At 42.4% G+C, this 16,510-nt stretch overlaps 6 non-coding genes across 6 annotated transcripts; 1 reads left to right on the top strand and 5 right to left on the bottom strand.

Annotated features, from left to right (window-relative positions):
• The first annotated feature begins 3,200 nt into the window (after window positions 1-3,200).
• On the top strand, window positions 3,201-3,386 carry LOC140280557 (U2 spliceosomal RNA). The gene has a single exon (XR_011909509.1). It is a non-coding gene; the product is annotated as a U2 spliceosomal RNA (small nuclear RNA).
• A 3,985-nt stretch (window positions 3,387-7,371) lies between these two features.
• On the bottom strand, window positions 7,372-7,559 carry LOC140280807 (U2 spliceosomal RNA). Its single transcript, XR_011909726.1, has one exon. It is a non-coding gene; the product is annotated as a U2 spliceosomal RNA (small nuclear RNA).
• A 275-nt stretch (window positions 7,560-7,834) lies between these two features.
• Window positions 7,835-7,949, bottom strand: LOC140280767 (U5 spliceosomal RNA). The gene has a single exon (XR_011909694.1). It is a non-coding gene; the product is annotated as a U5 spliceosomal RNA (small nuclear RNA).
• Window positions 7,950-8,360: 411 nt separating this feature from the next.
• On the bottom strand, window positions 8,361-8,551 carry LOC140280715 (U2 spliceosomal RNA). Its single transcript, XR_011909646.1, has one exon. It is a non-coding gene; the product is annotated as a U2 spliceosomal RNA (small nuclear RNA).
• A 298-nt stretch (window positions 8,552-8,849) lies between these two features.
• LOC140280773 (U5 spliceosomal RNA) lies at window positions 8,850-8,964 on the bottom strand. The gene has a single exon (XR_011909700.1). It is a non-coding gene; the product is annotated as a U5 spliceosomal RNA (small nuclear RNA).
• Window positions 8,965-9,375: 411 nt separating this feature from the next.
• Window positions 9,376-9,566, bottom strand: LOC140280703 (U2 spliceosomal RNA). Its single transcript, XR_011909635.1, has one exon. It is a non-coding gene; the product is annotated as a U2 spliceosomal RNA (small nuclear RNA).
• Window positions 9,567-16,510: the final 6,944 nt, after the last annotated feature.

Here is a 16,510-nt window from a genome sequence, read left to right as displayed (position 1 = left end):
CAGAATCGTTTCCCTTAACATTAATTTAGTTCAATGAAATCTACAAAATAATGAAATAATGAAATCCAAACAAATATGTTGAAAAAGATACACTGGCTTAGGGAATTATCTTCGTTTTGGTCTTAGATTGCCCTGTGGAATGTATTTTGCACATATTTGACCTGCTAGACAAAACTTTATTAATTTATTTATTCTAAAAAATATTTTTTTAATAATTAGTAAAACCATATGCTGTAAAAACCTGGTTCATTATTGCTTCCATCCCTCCTGTTGAGACATGACATGGTCCGTGGCTCAATACTGCAGCATATTTAAACAAATTCTTTGGCAGTATGGTTTTCCTTCCGGTCATTCATACGAGTCTATTGTAGATGGCAATTGAATAACATCTAATAATGCTAAAATATTTGTAGTTTATACATTTAGCTGTGGATGTCAACATACCTGTTTTTCCAATGCTGTGTTAACACATGTACAGTTGAGAAGGCATACTGACTGTCAGTGTAAACGTTAACAACCTTTTTGTTATTTAATTTACAAGCTTCAGTTAAAGCTACCAATTCGACTGCTTGAACAGAGTAATTTTTTGGTAGTGGTTGTTTTAAGAAAACTTCAGTTTCTGTTACTACTGCAAATCCTGTAGCATTTGTGCCATCAGGGTTTTTTTCCTTGATCTGTTGAATAAATATAGTTATTTCTGCATTTTCATAACGTATATCAGTTAAGTCTGGCCTGGGTAAAACACTGATGGTTATTTCTGACATGCAATCATGAGGCTTTCCATCTGTGGGGTAGGTAGCAGTGTGGATGGATTAAGTGTAGCACATCTCTCGACAACAAGGTGTGGCTGTGAAAGAAGAACTGTTATGTAGGAAAGATGTCTGGTAAAGATATTTTGTTAAGTAACCATATCACAGCCACTGCATGAGGTACCTTAAGTGTTAATGGGTGAAATAACACCATTATTGTTGATGCCTGCACTGCCAATGGCTTCTGGCCATTGATTCAAAAGTACGATCTCGTCCCTTTTTCCCCCTTTCAGTGGACACTGGCCCCTAATTACCGCAATTCAGCAGGGGGTCTTTCATTAGGAGTACTGGACTCCCCCGTGCACGGTTTCAGCTCCGACCCTGGACAGCGGAAACGTTGAGATCTGGTTTGAGGACCCAATTGTTGAGAAAAGTCTCTCAATGAGACTCAGAGTTGCTGGAGTCAGTTAATGCAAAGGTTTAATCTTGCAGCAAGTTCAAGAATGTGTGTGTGTATGGGTGTATGTGTGCGAACGTGTGTGAGTTTGTGTGTGTGAGAGTTTAAAGAACCTGTTATCCACAGGCAGGTCTTAACTAGTATGGCACAGGTCCAGCCTGTCTCATCTTTTTTGGAAGGTCCAGCGCTCGGCCGTAACCCTTCTGTCTGTTTGGACTCTCACATAGATTCGGTTAATCATAGAAAAACGAGAACAAAACTTTTTAGCCCCTTAAATTCATAAAACAGACATGGTGCAGTTATTTCCATTCTAGAAAATAAGAGTAATCACCACCATTCCTATAAATTCTGGATATTCTAACAATCTGAATCTTTTTTAAATGTTCGATGAAGCCCTTTGCTGTTCTGTTTAGAGACTCAGCTGATCATAAACCAAGTTTTGCTCTTGAACCAAGCTTCTAAACTCTTCACCTTTTTCATTTCTCAGTTAGTATTCACTTTAAAACTGATTAAAAGAAAAATTAAATGAATGCCTATCAACAAATGAGGGATCTAAACTCTAGTGCTTTCTCTAAAATAATTTCCTTTCTCAATTCAGAAATGTGTGTGTGTAAGTCACAACACCCGTGACACCAAAACGGCTTTCTTTTCTCTCTTTTCTCTACACTCTGCACTGTGAGCACACACACCAAATCAGAAAGGCTTTTTTCTCTCTTTTCTACATTATGGACTGTGGGGACAGTCCATAATGTGTGCCAGGGCGTTGTCTCACGTATTAGATTATGCTTAAGATACGAATGGGTTTATCAGTCACATCAGAATCCATACATACTGATCCTCCCGTAATAAAATGGTCGGATCTTATCAAACACACTTTGTTTCTTGTGACAAGTCAGCGAAACAGCGTATACACGTCAAGACACTGAATCAAGTTTGCCACAAGAACTCATAAGTTTGGCAGTATTGCTCTGCCGTCAGCAATCATACACCCATTTTATTTTCATGAGACATGTGCAGGCACCTGTTCATCTACTGTTCTATCACTATGAATTAGTTTATCTATTATCAATAAGGATACTTCTACAACTACTATCAAAGTATGTCCGGACTTCTTATGTTGTCAGTTGCTATATATGAATAAGTGGGTTGCTACTGAAAAGCATTAAGCATGTCACACAGCCCAAACATATAACATTTCAGGACACACCACACAGTTAACAACCACAGTGAAGCGTGTCAAAGCCCAAACATGTAACATTCAACAGGACACTTACACAACACATTCAAATCAAACAGTCAGACAACATACAAGAACATATACCCCAGCCGGCATTGCTCCCTGCCTATTTTTCTACAACTCACTATGTGTGCGCACACCTTTATTCACAAACTCTTCAACTTATACTCTTTTACCGAAGCTGCTACAGCTCGATTGGCCAAATACCCTTAGATCCTATTTCGGTGAATTTGACATCTGCCTTGTATGTAACAGATTAGCGGTTTAGCAGTTTTAATTTAGTTTGAGTGAAGGAATTCATTTTATAGCAAAATCCGAAATCGTGAAGAACTCATGAAAGTAAGCTTATTCTCGGATTCCTGAAACTTTAGATTTGCTCTTTCTTTTAACTGCAAAGTACAACGTTGAGCAGCACTAATGAGTTGTTTCTATTTTTGGCAGGCTTTACCTTTGCGGATGAAGCCCTTTCTGTCTGTGCAAAAGAAATCTTGTTACTGTGCAGAGTGACTTCTCTGAGTAGAGTCGCCTTACTTGTTGCGACTGTGCCGATGTTCGAAGCTGGAGTGCAAAGTTGTTGCTTGAATGGTGCTCGCTGGAGCGTGTGGTAGTGTAAAGTTATACCATTTAAAAGGGCTGAAGAGTGCTCAGTGCAGCGGGTGGGCGGAGGTGCAAAGTGACACTATGGCCATAAAAAGAACACCGCTACAAGTGCGCATTGTGCCAGGAAGGGCCCTCGGACGTGAACCAGTGGACAGTTATCGCTTCTCGGCCTTTTGGCTAAGATCAAGTGTAGTATCTGTACTTATCAGTTTAATATGTGATATGTCTATGCAAGGACTACATATTAAATGGATTTTTATCAATAGGATTTGAAAAAGGAACGGTGCGCTCTCCTCTGCTCTTGTGAAAAAGCAAACAGCGGTGCAGGATGGAAGTTTCTTTTAATCTGCTGAGAAAAGAGAGTGAATGCGAAGCAGACTTTAACACGGCTCTGGTAGCGAGCCGAGTGCGGGCTAACCAGGAGAATTGCTTGAAAGATACGCGACACCGAATGAGCGGTCAGAACAAAATCTCAATACGGTGTTCTTGTGGTGTTTTTATAAATTGCGGTGTAAAAAAAGGTGTGAATGCCCCATAGAAAACTAAAAGGTGGAGCGGAAGTGTTCGGCTGCAAGAAGGTGTGAATGTCCGACTATATTTGGTGAAAAGCAGGTGAAGCAAGGTCTGAATGCCCAACCTTACATCATCAAAAGCGAGATAAGAGGTTTTTGGCTGCAAGAAGGCCATAGTTTGCCAAAAGCGGGTAAGGTGCGAATGATCGGCTAAATATCAACAAAAGTGGGGGCGGAGGTCTTCGGATGCAATCGGATACAATCTTTTGATTGTGTATGTACGGGCATTCGAACCTTTTCTTACCCGCCTTTTACAAACTATGGTCGGACATTCAAACCTTCTTGTGGCCGAACACACCCACTTCTGCTTTTGATGATGTATAGTTTGGCATTCACACCTTTTCTTACCCATTTTTCAGTAATTATTGGTGGACTTTCACACCTTCTTGTAGCCAAACAACTCCGCTTCCGCTATTGATTGTGTACAGTCGGGTTTTTTTAATCTTTTCTTACCCGATTTTTACCAACTATGGTCGGACATTCGCAGCATCTTACAGCGGAACACCTCCGCTCCCTCTTTTGATGGTGTATGTTCGGGCATTCGAACTTTTTCTTACCCACTTTTTACAAACTATGGTCGGACATTCAAACCTTCTTGTAGCAGAACACATCCACTTCTTCTTTTGATGATGTATGGTTAGGCATTCGCACCTTTTCTTACCCATTTTTCAGGAATTATGGGTGGACATTCACACCTACTTGCAGTCGAACAGCTCTGCTCCCACTTTTGATTATGTTTGGTTGGATATTCGAACCTTTTCTTAACTGCTTTTTACAAACTTTGGTCGGACGTTCACAACTTCTTACAGCCGAACACCTCCGCTTCCACTTTTGATGGTATATATTCGGGCATTCGAACCTTTTCTTACCCGCTTTTTACCAACTATGGTCGGACATTCACACCGTCTTTCAGCGGAACACCTCCGCTTCCTCTTTTGATGGTGTATGTTCGGGCATTCGCACCTTTTCTTACCCACTTTTTACAAACTATGCTCGGACATTCACACCTTCTTGCAGCGAAACACGTCCGCTCCCTCTTTTGATTGTGTATGTACGGGCATTCGAACCTTTTCTTACCCGCCTTTTACAAACTATGGTCGGACATTCAAACCTTCTTGTGGCCGAACACATCCACTTCTGCTTTTGATGATGTATAGTTGGGCATTCACACCTTTTCTTACCCATTTTTCAGTAATTATTGGTGGACTTTCACACCTTCTTGTAGCCAAACAACTCCGCTTCCGCTATTGATTGTGTACAGTCGGGTTTTTTAACCTTTTCTTACCCGCTTTTTACCAACTATGGTCGGACATTCGCAGCATCTTACAGCGGAACACCTCCGCTCCCTCTTTTGATTGTGTATGTTCGGGCATTCGAACTTTTTCTTACCCACTTTTTACAAACTATGGTCGGACATTCAAACCTTCTTGTAGCAGAACACATCCACTTCTTCTTTTGATGATGTATGGTTGGGCATTCGCACCTTTTCTTACCCATTTTTCAGGAATTATGGGTGGACATTCACACCTACTTGCAGTCGAACAGTTCTGCTCCCACTTTTGATTATGTTTGGTTGGATATTCGAACCTTTTCTTAACTGCTTTTTACAAACTTTGGTCGGACGTTCACAACTTCTTACAGCCCAACACCTCCGCTTCCGCTTTTGATGGTATATATTCGGGCATTCGAACCTTTTCTTACCCGCTTTTTACCAACTATGGTCGGACATTCACACCCTCTTTCAGCGGAACACCTCCGCTCCCTCTTTTGATGGTGTATGTTCGGGCATTCGCACCTTTTCTTACCCGCTTTTTACAAACTATGGTCGTACATTCAAACCTTCTTGTAGCCGAAAACCTCCACTCCCTCTTTTGATCATACTTTGTCGGGCATTCGCACCTTTTCTTACCCGCCTTTTACAAACTATGCTCGGACATTCAAACCTTCGTGTAGCCAAACACATCCACTCCTTCTTTTGTTGATGTATGGTTGGGCATTCGAACCTACTTGTTGCCCGCTTTTCATTAATTATGGGTGGACATTCACACCTTGTCGCAGCCAAACACCTCCGCTCCCTGTTTTGATCATGTATGATTGGACATTCGCACCTTTTCTCACCCGCTTTTTGCAAACTATGGTCGGCCATTCACAGCTTCCTCTCCAACATACTTGTATGGTGGGATATTCACACCCACTTGCATCCGAAGACCTCCGCCCCCACTTTTGTTGATATTTAGTCGGTCATTCACACCTTACCCGTTTTCTTGCCGCCAAACACCTCTGATCTCGCTTTTGATGATGTAAGATTGGGCATTCAGACCTTTCTTTTCCTGCTTTTCACCAACTATATATATAACATTCACACCTTCTTGCAGCTGAACACTTCCGCTCCACCTTTTAGGTATCTATCACACCTTTTTTTTCACCGCATTTTATAGATTATGGTTGGAAATTCTCAACCACTCATCCAAAGACCTCTCCTCCCGCTTTTGTTAATATATTTGAACTTTAGTCAGACATTCACACCTACTTGCAGCCGAACACCACCTCTCTAGCTTTTGATGATGTATGGTCCGGCATTCTTACCGTTTCTAACACATTTTTCAGCAATTATGGTAGGACATTCACACCTTCTTGCAGCTGAACACCTCCTCTCCCACTTAGGATCATGTGCGGATTGATTTTCGAAAATTTTCTTTCGTTTTCTAGCAATTAAAAATGGACATTTAGACCTTCTTGCAGCTGAACACCTCCGCTCCCGCTTTTGATCATACATTGTCAGGCATTCACACCTTGTCTTACCAGCTTTTTACAAAATTTAGTCGAACATTCACACCTTTTTGCAGCCGAACACAGTTTTTTGCAGCCGAATTTGGGCATTCGAACCTTTTCATACCCACTTTTTACCAACTATGGTCGGACATTCACACCGTCTTACAGCGGAACACCTCCGCTCCCTCTTTTGATGGTGTATGTTCGGGCATTCGAACCTTTTCTTACCCGCTTTTTACAAACTATGCTCGGACATTCAAACCTTCTTGTAGCCGAACACATCCACTCCTGCTTTTGATGATGTATGGTTGGGCATTCGAACCTACTTGTTGCCCGCTTTTCATTAATTATGGGTGGACATTCACACCTTGTCGCAGCCAAACACCTCCGCTCCCTGTTTTGATCATGTATGGTTGGACATTCGCACCTTTTCTCACCCGCTTTTTGCAAACTATGGTCGGCCATTCACAGCTTCCTCTCCACCATACTTGTATGGTGGGATATTCACACCCACTTGCATCCGAAGACCTCCGCCCCCACTTTTGTTGATATTTAGCCGATCATTCGCACCTTACCCGCTTTTGGCAAACTATGGCCTTCTTGCAGCCAAAAACCTCTGATCTCGCTTTTGATGATGTAAGGTTGGGCATTCAGACCTTGCTTCACCTGCTTTTCACCAAATATAGTCGGACATTCACACCTTCTTGCAGCCGAACACTTCCGCTCCACCTTTTAGTTTTCTATGGGGCATTCACACCTTTTTTTACACCGCATTTTATAAAAACACCACAGGAACACCGTATTGAGGCTTTGTTCTGACCGCTCATTCGGTGTCGCGTTTCTTTCAAGCAATTCTCCTGGTTAGCCCGCACTCGGCTCGCTCCCAGAGCCGTGTTAAAGTCTGCTTCGCATTCACTCTCTTTTCTCAGCAGATTAAAAGAAACTTCCATCCTGCACCGCTGTTTGCTTTTTCACAAGAGCAGAGGAGAGCGCACCGTTCCCAGCGGCACTGCAGTACCGGGTCGATGCTTGGAGTGAACGGAGCAAGCTCCTTTTTCAACTCCTATTGATAAAAATCCATTTAATATGTAGTCCTCGCATAGACATATCACATATTAAACTGATAAGTACAGATACTACACTTGATCTTAGCCAAAAGGCCGAGAAGCGATATCTGTCCACTGGTTCACGTCCGAGGGCCCTTCCTGGCACAATGCGCACTTGTAGCGGTGTTCTTTTTATGGCCATAGTGTCACTTTGCACCTCCGCCCACCCGCTGCACTGAGCACTCTTCAACCCTTTTAAATGGTATAACTTTACACTACCGCACGCTCCAGCGAGCACCATTCAAGCAACATCGGCACAGTCGCAACAAGTAAGGCGACTCTACTCAGAGAAGTCACTCTGCACAGTAACAAGATTTCTTTTGCACAGACAGAAAGGGCTTCACCCGCAAAGGTAAAGCCTGCCAAAAATAGAAACAATTCATTAGTGCTGCTCTCCACGGAAGTCTTTAGTAAAAAGGCGAAAGACTTGTACATTATGAAGAGAATCCAGTGTATGATTATCCATCACTGCGGGAGCAGGGCATCAGGCTAGTTGGCATAGCCACCTTCCCCATGGTGAGCTTTGCTTGGTTGAGACGCTTGCTCCCCCCCCTTGCTCCTCGGCTGACCAAGTAGGAACAATCGGGCCCTATTCGATGGCTGCCTTGTCTTTTACTCTGTGCAAAAGACAAGGCAGCCACAAACAACACGGGAACACCGTATTGAGGCTTTGTTCTGACTGCTCATTCGGTGTCGCGTTTCTTTCAAGCAATTCTCCCGGTTAGCCCGCACTCGGCTCGCTCCCAGAGCCGTGTTAAAGTCTGCTTCGCATTCACTCTTTTTTCTCAGCAGATTAAAAGAAAGTTTCATCTTAGGCTCCCTGAAACTTCCATCCTGCACCGCTGTTTGCTTTTTCACAAGAGCAGAGGAGAGCGCACCATTCCCAGCGGCACTGCAGTACCGGGTCGATGCTTGGAGTGAACGGAGCAAGCTCCTTTTGCAACTCCTATTGATAAAAATCCATTTAATATGTAGTCCTCGTAAAGAGGACATATCAGACATTAAACTGATAAGAAAAGATACTACACTTGATCTTAGCCAAAAGGCCGAGAAGCGATAACTGTCCACTGGTTCACGTCCGAGGGCCCTTCCTGGCACAATGCGCACTTGTAGCGGTGTTCTTTTTATGGCCATAGTGTCACTTTGCACCTCCGCCCACCCGCTGCACTGAGCACTCTTCAGCCCTTTTAAATGGTATAACTTTACACTACCACACGCTCCAGTGAGCACCATTCAAGCAACAACTTTGCACTCCAGCTTCGAACATCGGCACAGTCGCAACAAGTAAGGCGACTCTACTCAGAGAAGTCACTCTGCACAGTAACAAGATTTCTTTTGCACAGACAGAAAGGGCTTCACCCGCAAAGGTAAAGCCTGCCAAAAATAGAAACAATTCATTAGTGCTGCTCTCCACGGAAGTCTTTAGTAAAAAGGGGAAAGACTTGTACATTATGAAGAGAAACCAGTGTACGATTATCCATCACTGCGGGAGCAGGGCATCAGGCTAGTTGGCATAGCCACCTTCCCCATGGTGAGCTTTGCTTGGTTGAGACGCTTGCTCCCCCCCCTTGCTCCTCGGCTGACCAAGTAGGAACAATCGGGCCCTATTCGATGGCTGCCTTGTCTTTTACTCTGTGCAAAAGACAAGGCAGCCACAAACAACACGGGAACACCGTATTGAGGCTTTGTTCTGACTGCTCATTCGGTGTCGCGTTTCTTTCAAGCAATTCTCCCGGTTAGCCCGCACTCGGCTCGCTCCCAGAGCCGTGTCAAAGTCTGCTTCGCATTCACTCTTTTTTCTCAGCAGATTAAAAGAAAGTTTCATCTTAGGCTCCCTGAAACTTCCATCCTGCACCGCTGTTTGCTTTTTCACAAGAGCAGAGGAGAGCGCACCATTCCCAGCGGCACTGCAGTACCGGGTCGATGCTTGGAGTGAACGGAGCAAGCTCCTTTTGCAACTCCTATTGATAAAAATCCATTTAATATGTAGTCCTCGCAAAGAGGACATATCAGACATTAAACTGATAAGAACAGATACTACACTTGATCTTAACCAAAAGGCCGAGAAGCGATAACTGTCCACTGGTTCACGTCCGAGGGCCCTTCCTGGCACAATGCGCACTTGTAGCGGTGTTCTTTTTATGGCCATAGTGTCACTTTGCACCTCCGCCCACCCGCTGCACTGAGCACTCTTCAGCCCTTTTAAATGGTATAACTTTACACTACCACACGCTCCAGCGAGCACCATTCAAGCAACAACTTTGCACTCCAGCTTCGAACATCGGCACAGTCGCAACAAGTAAGGCGACTCTACTCAGAGAAGTCACTCTGCACAGTAACAAGATTTCTTTTGCACAGACAGAAAGGGCTTCATCCGCAAAGGTAAAGCCTGCCAAAAATAGAAACAACTCATTAGTGCTGCTCAACGTTGTACTTTGCAGTAAAAGAAAGAGCAAATCTAAAGTTTCAGGAATCCGAGAATAAGCTTACTTTCATGAGTTCTTCACGATTTCGGATTTTGCTATAAAATGAATTCCTTCACTCAAACTAAATTAAAACTGCTAAACCGCTAATCTGTTACATACAAGGCAGATGTCAAATTCACCGAAATAGGATCTAAGGGTATTTGGCCAATCGAGCTGTAGCAGCTTCGGTAAAAGAGTATAAGTTGAAGAGTTTGTGAATAAAGGTGTGCGCACACATAGTGAGTTGTAGGAAAATAGGCAGGGAGCAATGCCGGCTGGGGTATATGTTCTTGTATGTTGTCTGACTGTTTGATTTGAATGTGTTGTGTAAGTGTCCTGTTGAATGTTACATGTTTGGGCTTTGACACGCTTCACTGTGGTTGTTAACTGTGTGGTGTGTCCTGAAATGTTATATGTTTGGGCTGTGTGACATGCTTAATGCTTTTCAGTAGCAACCCACTTATTCATATATAGCAACTGACAACATAAGAAGTCCGGACATACTTTGATAGTAGTTGTAGAAGTATCCTTATTGATAATAGATAAACTAATTCATAGTGATAGAACAGTGGATGAACAGGTGCCTGCACATGTCTCATGAAAATAAAATGGGTGTATGATTGCTGACGGCAGAGCAATACTGCCAAACTTATGAGTTCTTGTGGCAAACTTGATTCAGTGTCTTGACGTGTATACGCTGTTTCGCTGACTTGTCACAAGAAACAAAGTGTGTTTGATACGATCCGACCATTTTATTACGGGAGGATCAGTATGTATGGATTCTGATGTGACTGATAAACCCATTCGTATCTTAAGCATAATCTAATACGTGAGACAACGCCCTGGCACACAATCAAAAAAAAAAGAGAGAGAGCGGTTTTGTGTCCCCACAGTCCATAATGTAGAAAAGAGAGAAAAAAGCCTTTCTGATTTGGTGTGTGTGCTCACAGTGCAGAGTGTAGAGAAAAGAGAGAAAAGAAAGCCGTTTTGGTGTCACGGGTGTTGTGACTTACACACACACATTTCTGAATTGAGAAAGGAAATTATTTTAGAGAAAGCACTAGAGTTTAGATCCCACATTTGTTGATAGGCATTCATTTAATTTTTCTTTTAATCAGTTTTAAAGTGAATACTAACTGAGAAATGAAAAAGGTGAAGAGTTTAGAAGCTTGGTTCAAGAGCAAAACTTGGTTTATGATCAGCTGAGTCTCTAAACAGAACAGCAAAGGGCTTCATCGAACATTTAAAAAAGATTCAGATTGTTAGAATATCCAGAATTTATAGGAATGGTGGTGATTACTCTTATTTTCTAGAATGGAAATAACAGCACCATGTCTGTTTTATGAATTTAAGGGGCTAAAAAGTTTTGTTCTCGTTTTTCTATGATTAACCGAATGTATGTGAGAGTCCAAACAGACAGAAGGGTTACGGCCGAGCGCTGGACCTTCCAAAAAAGATGAGACAGGCTGGACCTGTGCCATACTAGTTAAGACCTGCCTGTGGATAACAGGTTCTTTAAACTCTCACACACACAAACTCACACACGTTCGCACACATACACCCATACACACACATTCTTGAACTTGCTGCAAGATTAAACATTTGCATTAACTGACTCCAGCAACTCTGAGTCTCATTGAGAGACTTTTCTCAACAATTGGGTCCTCAAACCAGATCTCAACGTTTTTTCCGCTTTCCAGGGTCGGAGCTGAAACCGTGCACAGGGGAGTCCAGTACTCCTAATGAAAGACCCCCTGCTGAATTGCGGTAATTAGGGGCCAGTGTCCACTGAAAGGGGGAAAAAGGGACGAGATCGTACTTTTGAATCAATGGCCAGAAGCCATTGGCAGTGCAGGCATCAACAATAATGGTGTTATTTCACCCATTAACACTTAAGGTACCTCATGCAGTGGCTGTGATATGGTAACTTAACAAAATATCTTTACCAGACATCTCTCCTACATAACAGTTCTTCTTTCACAGCCACACCTTGTTGTCGAGAGATGTGCTACACTTAATCCATCCACACTGCTACCTACCCCACAGATGGAAAGCCTCATGATTGCATGTCAGAAATAACCATCAGTGTTTTACCCAGGCCAGACTTAACTGATATACGTTATGAAAATGCAGAAATAACTATATTTATTCAACAGGTCAAGCAAAAAACCCTGATGGCACAAATGCTACAGGATTTGCAGTAGTAACAGAAACTGAAGTTTTCTTAAAACAACCACTGCCAAAAAATTACTCTGTTCAAGCAGTCGAATTGGTAGCTTTAACTGAAGCTTGTAAATTAAATAACAAAAAGGTTGTTAACGTTTACACTGACAGTCAGTATGCCTTCTCAACTGTACATGTGTTAACACAGCATTGGAAAAACAGGTATGTTGACATCCACAGCTAAATGTATAAACTACAAATACTTTAGCATTATTAGATGTTATTCAATTGCCATCTACAATAGACTCGTATGAATGACCGGAAGGAAAACCATACTGCCAAAGAATTTGTTTAAATATGCTGCAGTATTGAGCCACGGACCATGTCATGTCTCAACAGGAGGGATGGAAGCAATAATGAACAAGGTTTTTACAGCATATGGTTTTACTAATTATTGAATTTTTTTTTTTAGAATAAATAAATGAATAAAGTTTTGTCTAGCAGGTCAAATATGTGCAAAATACATTCCACAGGGCAATCTAAGACCAAAACGAAGATAATTCCCTAAGCCAGTGTATCTTTTTCAACATATTTGTTTGGATTTCATTATTTCATTATTGTGTAGATTTCATTGAACTAAATTAATGTTAAGGGAAACGATTCTGCTCAGTGACAACAGAGGTTTTTACCAAATGGTCTGAAATATTTCCATGTGCACAAGCAGATGCACTCTCAGTAGCAAAATCACGCGTAAAATAACTCATTTCTAGATTTCAAATACCTGAAAAGATCTTCAGTGATAATTTGACACACTTTGTAAACTATGTCATCTCACTGATGGCAAAGAACTTAAAATAGATCTTAGAAACCACTGTGATATAGAAGGTTTCGCTAACACATTGGAATTGTTTTACTATTTACATATGCATGTGCAGTGAAGAATTGCTTGCTGCTGATAAATGCAAAGAAGAACAGCTTACACATAGATGCTCACATATAGGCTGCTGAATGCAATGAAGACCTGCTTAACCACTAAATTTCAATGTCAATGTGTAATATTCAATTAGGATTTGCAAAACAGTGAAGTTAAACAATGAATGGGTCCATAGTCGGTATGAGAAGACTACAGGAATATTTACCTGGGTGTACGTTCAAACAGAGATGAGAAAATTGCGATAAATTATTGTTTGTTTGTTTGTTAGTATGTATATGAATGTTATGTGTATAAACTGTGTTGAGTTGTAGTTACTCAGTAGTGTCTCAGTGAAACAACCGACGGGGGAAGCCTTGCGGTGACAACAAAAGCAGTGTTTTACTGATCAGTACTGTTTTCTTAAATTCCTCTTTACAATGGTGGGCTTGTTAATATGAGATAGCTGCACTTTAGGGGGGACAGGGTTAGGCTGGTATTTACGAGTGTGTCTGGGTAACCTCAACTAATGGTTGGGGAGGAAAGTTAGAAGAACAATCAACTATACCCAAAAACAGATGACGTGATGAGTGGGCAATATAACTGTGTGTTTTTGCTTCAGTGGTCAGAGCAACTCTGTATTCTGTACTGTGTTGTTCTCTCTTGCAAGATATTATTATTAAAGCCTCTTATCTCCTCAAAAGAAAATAACTGACTCCCCAAGTGCAAGTGTCAGGACAAATGATCAAACAGGACAAATGATCAAAAATGATGATTAGCTGTGCCTGATCCAGACCTGGACTCCTGCCCTCCACGACGCCTGCAACAACAACAGCCAGCCCTGCCACAAGCCTCTGGCTCTCGGGAAGAAGGGACTTCTTCCATCCTCCCTCGGGAAGAAATTCCATCATTCTCACAACATCAGTTACATAGGTCTGATGATGAGGAAAAGGAAGACGTTTGGTTCTCCAGCGTACCTGCCCAAGAACTTTTAACGCAAGTGACAAAAATCCTTTACCCACAATCTGGACTTCAGAGATCTAAACGTGAGAAAAAACAAAACCAGATTCAAACCATGCCTATGGTTAAAGTTGCAGTTCCCACTGGACCATTACTGGTTTATCGACCCTGGACTGAGACTGACATCATGGAAGCATAACAATGCTTACCAGATCCAGAGATTTCTGGACCCCATTTTGCTGACGAGTTGCGAGATTTCTGCGCACAATCTGCCCGACTGGGGTTGAATTGCGTCGCATATTGGCAAAAAAGTTCAAACCGACCGACCTCTGCAAAATAGAGGCCAGTATGCTACAACTGGATTTGCGACCTACCAACAGTGAACGAGGACATAATGATAACGCTCAATATGAAGCAGCCATCCAAAGACTGTGTCAAGCCATCACCACTCAATTTCCAACCAAAATCAATATGTCCCACATTTACACCTGCAAACAGAAACCCGGTGAAGGGACTGATGATTTTGTACACTGCATCCTTGAGGAAGTCAGCAAGCACAGCGGTCATCAGAGACCAAGGGATTTGGGTAATGAATCAGGACCATGGGAGAGTATTGCATGCAATGCAATAATTAAAGGCCTCATGCCAGATGTCGCCACTGAAGTAAAGAACATTTACGTCGGATGGTGTGAGGGTCCTCGTTTGGCTGACGTTCGCCGATATGTTTGCCATGCTCATAACCAAGTTCAGACGCGTAAGACAACCAAAAGGGACAAGTGTGAAAAGGAGCTGCATTTGGCAGCCATGACCATGTATTACGCAGTTGGTGTAAAAAGAGGACGAGGCCGAAGTTGAAGACGTGGACGTGTGGGAGAGGAGGTCGAAATGGGCCACGCCAGAGCTATGATCCGAATATTTGTTTTTACTGTGGCCAGACTGGACACTGGAAGAAGGACTGTCCACAGCTGAAAAGTGATGAAATTGGGCAAAAGGCTGACTGAGGGTGGGAGGCAGGTTCTGGACGTCACGCGGCAGCGGAGCCTCCACTGATGGGTGATAGCACAAACACACTCACACATTTTTCCTGCTCTGTGTAGTGAAGAAACGCTTGCCGACTGTGATTCACGTAGTAAAGTTTTGCATGCTATTTCCGTCCTAGAGCAAAGATATTTCTTTCAGAATATAGGAACTTATGTTCATCAGTAGTGACGTCAGGGGAGTTTGATTGTCCTCCAAAGTTAAGTGGAAACCACGTTTACTGTATGTCTGCCTCAGGCCAGGTTGTGAAGGAGAAAATGACAATGCCCATTGCGTGTTGTCACTCCCGATGAGCTCTCCTTCAAACACTCATTTTTGTTATCAGAGTTGTGTCCCATTAACCTGATGGGCTGTGATTTCATGTGTAAATTAGGCATTATTTTAACTTCTACACCAGAGGGTGTTAAGGTTATGTTACAGCCTGACAAAGTTTTCACAGCAGTGCAGTTTGATTCATCGGCACTTACATATGCTTATGAGTGGAAACTTCCCAGCTCTCCTTTTTCACAACAACTAGTGGAAGAAGCAAAAGCGTTAGTTTCACCCCTTTCTGATTTCATGCAACCTACTGATTTGCACTGCACATCACACATTTCTTCGGGGCCTGACAATGACTATGAGAAGAAGTGAAAAAATATGTGCGCCTACTTTATTGGCTGTGTCGCTCACTCCAGAGCACTTCGATTTTTTTAATGTTTGTGGTACTCGCCCTCACATTTCCTTGGCCAAACGTACACACTGGGAGTGACAAGGTGTGGGAGAGTTTGTTGCTACATGTCAGAAAGAAATGGAGTGGACCGTTTCACCTGCTGATCCAAATTTGATGTTTTCTGAACGATTGTCAGCATACAAAAAAACATTTTTGAGTACAATGCATTGTCAAAGAACTGTGGACTTAATTCCTACCACAGAATCACATTTTGAAGCATGTTTTTTTATCTGAAACAGATTTGTCTTCGATACCCATGTTGGCTGAAGTGCCCAATGATCTTTGGGCTAAGAGCAAATATGATGTGGGGTTGATAAAAGGCTGTGAACCAGTAATTGTCACCCCTAAATCAGACTTTTGTCCATGTAAAAAACAATACCCTTTTAAGCCTGAAGCAATTAAAGGGATTAAACCTGTTTTTCAATCTTTTCAGAAAACAGGCGTTATTGTTCCTTTTGAAAATTCACCTGTGCTTACTCCATTGTTTCCTGTTAAAAAGATTAAAGATGCTGGCCAGCCAGATGAATGGCGTTTTGTACAGGACCTCCAAGCGGTGAATACTGCAGTTCAGCCACATGCTCCTACTGTGCCCAACCCACACACTATTTTGTCTCAAATTACATCAGATGCACAGTTTTTCTCAGTGGTTGACTTGTCGCCAGTGCACCCTGATAGCCCATTTTGGTTTGCTTTTTAGTTTGAAGGGAGATCTTGGACTTTTACCCGGTTATGCCAGGGGTACTGTGAAAGTCCCACTATTTACAATGCTGCC

This window comes from Leuresthes tenuis, unplaced genomic scaffold (assembly GCF_036924035.1).
Source record: "Leuresthes tenuis unplaced genomic scaffold, fLeuTen1.0.hap1 SCAF_21, whole genome shotgun sequence".
NCBI lineage: Eukaryota > Metazoa > Chordata > Actinopteri > Atheriniformes > Atherinopsidae > Leuresthes > Leuresthes tenuis.
The sequence above is the reverse complement of the archived record's forward strand: the minus strand, read 5'-3'. Positions and strand labels throughout refer to the sequence as shown.